The sequence below is a fragment of the Geospiza fortis genome, unplaced genomic scaffold, assembly GCF_000277835.1.
Source record: "Geospiza fortis unplaced genomic scaffold, GeoFor_1.0 scaffold41, whole genome shotgun sequence".
NCBI lineage: Eukaryota > Metazoa > Chordata > Aves > Passeriformes > Thraupidae > Geospiza > Geospiza fortis.
The window spans coordinates 12,524,840-12,531,409 of record NW_005054299.1 but is presented as its reverse complement, the minus strand read 5'-3'; positions in this window follow the sequence as shown (position 1 = coordinate 12,531,409).

Here is a 6,570-nt window from a genome sequence, read left to right as displayed (position 1 = left end):
TACCTGAACCAATGGAAGACAAGCCTTTCAAGGAACAGGGCAAATGAAGCAGTGCCATGACCTGAGCTGGCTTTGGTGCCCAGTAAGTCCATGCAACACAGCACATCTCCTGTCCCAAGTGACCACTGTAACAGATGGAGCCAGAAGTGATGGACTGAATGAACTCAATGGACATTGCGTAGACATTTCTGGACATTCTGCAGACCTTTCATGGGGCTGGTCCATCAGCCATGGGAATGGTAACTGTGAATTATACCAAAGGGTAGGAAGTGGGGTGCACTGGATGGTATGAGACCTGAGCATGACAAACAGTATCTTTAAGGGATGAAGAATATGCTGGGTTTGGCTGGGATAGAGTTAATTATCTTCATAACAGCTGGTATGACCTGGTTTGGGTTTGTGCTGGAAACAGTGTTGATAACACAGGGATGTTTTCTTCATTGCTGATCAGTGCACAACATCAAGGTCCTTCCTGGTCATCACCAGCAATGGGGCTGGGGGTGCACACAAAGCTGGATGGGGACACAGCCAGGACAGCTGACCCCAAATGACCAAAGGGACATTCCACACCATCCATCATCGTGCTCAGTATGTACAGCTGGGGGAAGAAGGAGGCAGTGGGGACATTTGGAGTTGCTGTGTTTTACCTTCCCAAGGCACCATTACGCACGATGGAGCCCTGCTTTCCTGGGGATGGCTGAGCACCTGCCTGCCCATGGGAAGCAGTGAATGAATTCCTTGTTTTGCTTTGCTTGCATGTACAGTTTTTACTGCCCCTATTAAACTGCCTTTAACTCAGTCCATGAGTTTCCTCCTCTTTGTTCTTCGAGTTCTCCCCACCTCCCTACACAGCAGGAGTGAGTGAGTGGCTTTGTGGTGCTTAGTTATTGGCTGGGGTAAAACCATGGCACAGGGTCAGGAGCAAGGGCCATTGAAAGGAGTTGATCACTCTCCTGCCATGGCATCAGACCCAGGCAAGGAGGAGATGCAGCCCCACATGTGCATACACATGTTGCGCAGCATGAGACTCAGAACTGCAAGAGACTTTGAGTGGAGCAGTGCCCTCTCCCTGAGTCACACCACACCCCCAACAATGTGGGCAGGCAAGCATGTAAATAGGCAGATGTGAGTGGAGCCTGTAAGGAAGACTTCCTCTCATATTCCTGGGGAAATAACCCTGCCAGCGGTGTCACCTCATAAAAAAGAAATACACCACGCAAGACATTAAAAGGGACACATGAATAGACATCTGCAGGGGTGGTGGAGGAAGCAGGTGCTGTTTGCTGTAGTCCTGAACCAGACAGAGCCTGATACCCTTTCTAGGAGAAATATAATGAATCTGTCTTGCACGACAGCAGGAACCCCAAGAGGGTGTTATTCTGGGGACCTGTCACAAGCTGTGCTGTGCATCCCAGGGACACACTTGGCTCCTATACACACCCCATATTACTTTCCCAGCAGTCATTTCCAAGCCATACTCCACAATACATGCTGCAATACTTTAAATGTTAATTGGAGAAAACAGTTTCCCTAAGTCCTTATGACAACTTGTGAGCACTATCCCTCCCTATCCCCCTTTCTTCAGCAAGGGTCACTCCAGCATTTTCTCCCTACAACCAAGGCAAGGCAGCCCCAGGTGCCCTCCTGCCTGGTGCTATCCCAGCAGTCCTCTCCTGCCAGGTTGCTGCTGGGTGCTGTGTGCCACATCCCGCCATAGGAGCAAGCAGACAACCTGATACCAGCTGAGTTCCATCTCCTCAGCACACTACCAAAGCACAGCTTGCTTGCTTGCTTGCTTTGCTACAGGAACCAAAACTGCAAAATTAACAGAGACAGTTCAGTTCCCTCCTACAGCCTGTGCCACAGCGCAGGAGGAAGGAGACAGTGGAATGAAAGGGCAGCACATTCAAAGCAAGGCCAAGGACCTGCAGTTTGACAGCTCTGTTTCATGAGTCATTCCCCTTTCTCCTGAAGCCCGGGGCACTGGTCATGCTTAGGGCAGGCACTGGACCAATTAGCTGGCATGAAAGGCTTAAAATCCAGCACCTAATGGGAGCCAATCACTGGTGCATGTCAAGCAAGTGGTACCTTGGATTTTAATTGTCTCCCTGTAGCCTGCTCAGAAAGTCTGGTACAGCAGTTGCTCTGCCTGTTGTCCAGAAAGCCATGATACAAGCTGGAGGAATGGGGCTCTCCTTCCCTTGGGAATGTGACTGGCAGTCCTCCTGCAGCAGCCAGCACCCCTGCCAGCTGGGCAGAGGAGCCTGTTCTCTGCCAACCCTCCCCTCCAGCACCATAACAAGCCTTCTGCTAAGCAGCATCAGCTCATTCCACAGCCCCAGTACTGTTAAATACTCTCCTAAATATTACAAAATGCTGCTGTCACTGTCCCCATGCACATTCCCCTCATGTCATCAACCGCAGGGATCTCTTCCTGACTGCTTTAAAATCTCATAAACTTTCCCACTCTTTCTCAAAGCTGGAGTTACTGCTCTCCCTGGTACTCAGGCTGGTTCCCTGAAAGTTATGGCCAAGTCAAAAATAAATTTGTGGCTTAAAAATTGCACAGATTTAAGATTTAAAGTCATTATTTATTTCTGCCTTCCTGCCTCCTTCCTCCCTCTAAGTGTTTCTGTGACCAACACCAAATTAAAGCAAGCATAAACAAGGCTGAGGAGAATTCCAGCTAATTTTGAAAGCTAAAAGCAACATCTCTCCTACCCCGTTACTCCCTCCTACTCTTATCCTTGTATTTTATACAAAGGATGGTTTCCCCCTCTTCCCACCTTTACTAAACAGATTTTCCAATTCATTTCCATTAACTGCTCCCACATTTGGGCAATTAATGGAAAACAGGCAGTGTGATGTCACACATTAAGGTGGAAGCCCAATACAGACTTAAGGACCAGGAGCCTGGTCAGGGAGCTAAGTTTAGAAGTGAAAAACACTTCTTCTTACACATTTCAAGACACAACCCTGTTGCTTCTGGCCTTCTCAGAGGCAGAGTGGATGCTTGTATGCACATAAAAGGTCTTTCCAAAACATTTGCACAACCCTCCAATCACAGCTCTACAACTGCCTTGATGCCACAACAGACAGGCTAAACCAAGCCTGGAGATATCCAAGCTGGCATGGAGCTGGCAGGAAGCAGGTGGCATCAGACCCAAAATGCACTGGAAGCCATCAGTCTTGCTAACCTCATCAGCTTTTTCACCACCGAGATTTCTGGAAGCTCTTAACAGCTGCAGCATCTGGATTTAAGGGACACTGAGACTGTGTTTCCTTGTCTGGATTACTCTGAAAGCAATCATGGAACAGGCAGCCAACAGGGAGGAGTCAGAAGGGGAGCTCCATGACTCTATGGCACCTTCAGCACAGCTTTGGGGGAAAGCTGGGACCTCAAGCTTCTTGTTGTAAGGGAGCTTCTGTCAGACTCCAAGAAAGCATTGGGGTCCAGCAACCCCTGTAGCAGGCTCTTAACTTGGGAAGCACCATCCACACCAGCCCTCTCCAGCAGGAGCAAACTGGGGTCAAACCAGTTACAGAGCACAGCTGAACCAGGCTGAAACCCAGCCATGGAGAGAGCCATCCAGCCCCCCTCACAGGAAACCTGTTCCTGGCCACACGTGGAGGAAGGATGGGCACGAGGCAGAAACCTCTTTTGCCCTCTCTCCCCACTCTTTAAAAGGCTGCAGGAAGGGCAGCTTTCTCCTTTCCAGGGCAGCTTGGATGTGCCAGGCCTGTGTCCCCCATGCAGAGGGGATGCAGCAAGCTGCCCCACTGCCCTCCCAGGCAAGCCTGCACAGCACCCAGACAGCCCAAGGAGGCACACGGGGGGTGCCCAGATCAGAGTTTATCCAGGCTTTTTTTTCAGCCAGTTACCTGGCTCAAGCTTGATTCCCACTTGAGAAATACCACCCTGCAAACCCCCACGACGGGGCCCTCCCTCTGTAGGCTGTGCAAATTGGAATACAAATCAGAGGAAAAAGCTTTCCTCTGTTTGAACAAATTGCTATAGATTCACCCCCGTCTCAGGTCAGAGCCCCCGATGGGAAATATTTTCACTGGCTGACTGCTAATAGACTCTGGAGCAGCCACTGGATCGATACCTGAATAAGAAAATTAGCCAAAGCACACAATCTGATTTTACCTTGTTTTGAATTACAGCAGGTTTGTGTTTATTTCACTCCCTCTTCCCTCCTTCCCTGTCTAGCATGCTTCCCCCATCCTTGCTCCCTGGTTACCTATCTATCAAATCTAGTCAGATTTGTGGGAATATAATAAAGTACGTGCAGGAAGATGTAATGCCTTTTGAAGAATGTTTACATGCATTAATATTTTCTAGTGACACTGCAGCGCTACCACTCCCTCAGAGGAGAACAGTTCAGGAGCAGCAGCAAGATTTCTATACATCCCCCTCAAAAAAGCCATATGCAAACAATTTAAAAAAATCTTCAAAGTAGGATGGAGACTCAGCTGCACACTCCCTCTCAGAAAACTCAAGAGGTCAGTAGCAAGGTTTCAGTGCCAGGAATTTAACATAATAATAGTAACAACAACAACAGCAATAACAACAGCTCAGTCCTTTCATTCGATGTTGGTAGCAATGGGGATGTGTAACCACACCTGGGCTATATTTCAGATGGAGAGAGAGCTACACAGACACGAGAAGTCATCCTGTTCTTTGAAAGACTTCACCAGCAAAGGGACAAGCAAAATGCTGCTTTTCACAGAGATTCAGTGCTGTGCTTCTGACAGCTGAACACATGAACCACCCCAACTTCCTAATCCTTTCTTGCTGGTTTAGAGCCTATTTCATTTTAATCTGGGAATGGCCCTACAAGAAGGGGAGTGACAGAGAAATGGATCACAGATACTATGCACATTAAAGAAAAAAAAGCAGCCAAACCAACTGTTCAGATAGGGCATGCTGCCCAGATAAAATTCAGTGGGAGTAAAAATAATTCCTTCTACTTCCTACCCCAGCATCCCACTCTTCATGCCACCTACAACTGTGTCAAATGAAGAGAGAAAGCACGACTCAATCTTCAGCTTCCTGCCCCTGCACATCACGCTGTGAAGCAAAGCCACCAGCTGGGCACCCATAGAGAACTCCAAGTGTAAAGAAACCCTGGAGCATTCAACGTGAGCTGAGGTCCCCCTGTTACATTAACACACCACAAGGGGCTTCCAACTAAACAGTTTGAGCAGAACCTCACACCATCCTCTTTATAAGGCTTCCCTGAGAAACTGCATGTCTTTCTTCCTACCCAGCCACCTACTGCTATCCACCGGGACTGGACCCTCTCCTTTTGACTTGGCACACAGCACAGAGCACCTCCTGGACATTCCCTGCTTTCTGTTCAAGGAAACAGACTGGGTATCCCAAGGGCAAAACTGCAAAATCACTCACGTGTCCAATAAGTATATATATATATATATAATATATATACATGCAAATACACATGCAAGTGCATTTATACATACACACACAGCTATTTTACTCCCTGTGATATGTGGTCAAGGGGTTTAAGACCCCTCCCTGCTGTCTCTAACCCCATGTTTGTTTAATCTGTATGTTATGCTCATGGAAGACTACTAAGTATAACTGTCACCACACATTATGCTGCACATAATGGAATATATACAAATGTCTACCAGCACATCTTCAGTTTCCCTCTTTGTCTACAGCCAACTACAGCAGGAGTTTGCTAATTACAGCATGTTAATCAAGGAACTCTAAAGAGGAGGATAAGCCATAAATACCAAGTAGCAAAGACAACCTCAACGAAAGAAAATAGAAAAGACATTTTTTCAGAAAGCAGCACTTACAGTCTGTGATACCAGATCAAGTCCAATGAAGGACCACCAAAATGGCCAGGCAGGTGGAGCATGTAGTATATGAAGAAAACCTGAGAAAAATGTGGGTGGGTTTCTGTGGTTGGCAGGTTTGGGTTTTTTTCCTTAAGCCTTAAAAAAAGACAAGACAGAACTTATTGATATTGCTTAACTGGGAAGGGGTGTGTGGAGGCAAGATGGACACAGAGTCAGGCTTTCCTCAGTGGTGCATGGAAAAAGAAGGGCAAAACCCCCCAGACACAACACAGGAAATCTGCATTTCTAAAGACAGAATCTACATCACCACACAGCTGGTCAAACACCAGTAGGGGGGCCCAGAAAGCGTGTGGACCCTCCATCCTCAGGGAAGATCAAGTTATCTGGACGAGGTATTTAACATCCTCCCTTAACTTCTAACATCAAAATAGCTCAGCTTTGAGCAGAGGGCTGGTGACTTTCAGAGGTCCCTTCCAACCTCAATCACTCAATGAAGTAACCACACACAAAACAGGTGTAAACCTGCTGATGAATCAAAAAAGGTAAACAGCAAAACCACAGAGGAGGACTATCATGGACATCAGACTTGTTAGCATATATTTTTCTTCTGACTTACTTGGTTTGGTTTGGTTGATTTTTAAGATTTGTTCCATTATTGCAGATGCTATCAGAAATTAACAAGGGTTTTTATTATTTAGGGCCTCTAAACCAGGCTCCAATCCAGGCAGCAGGCAT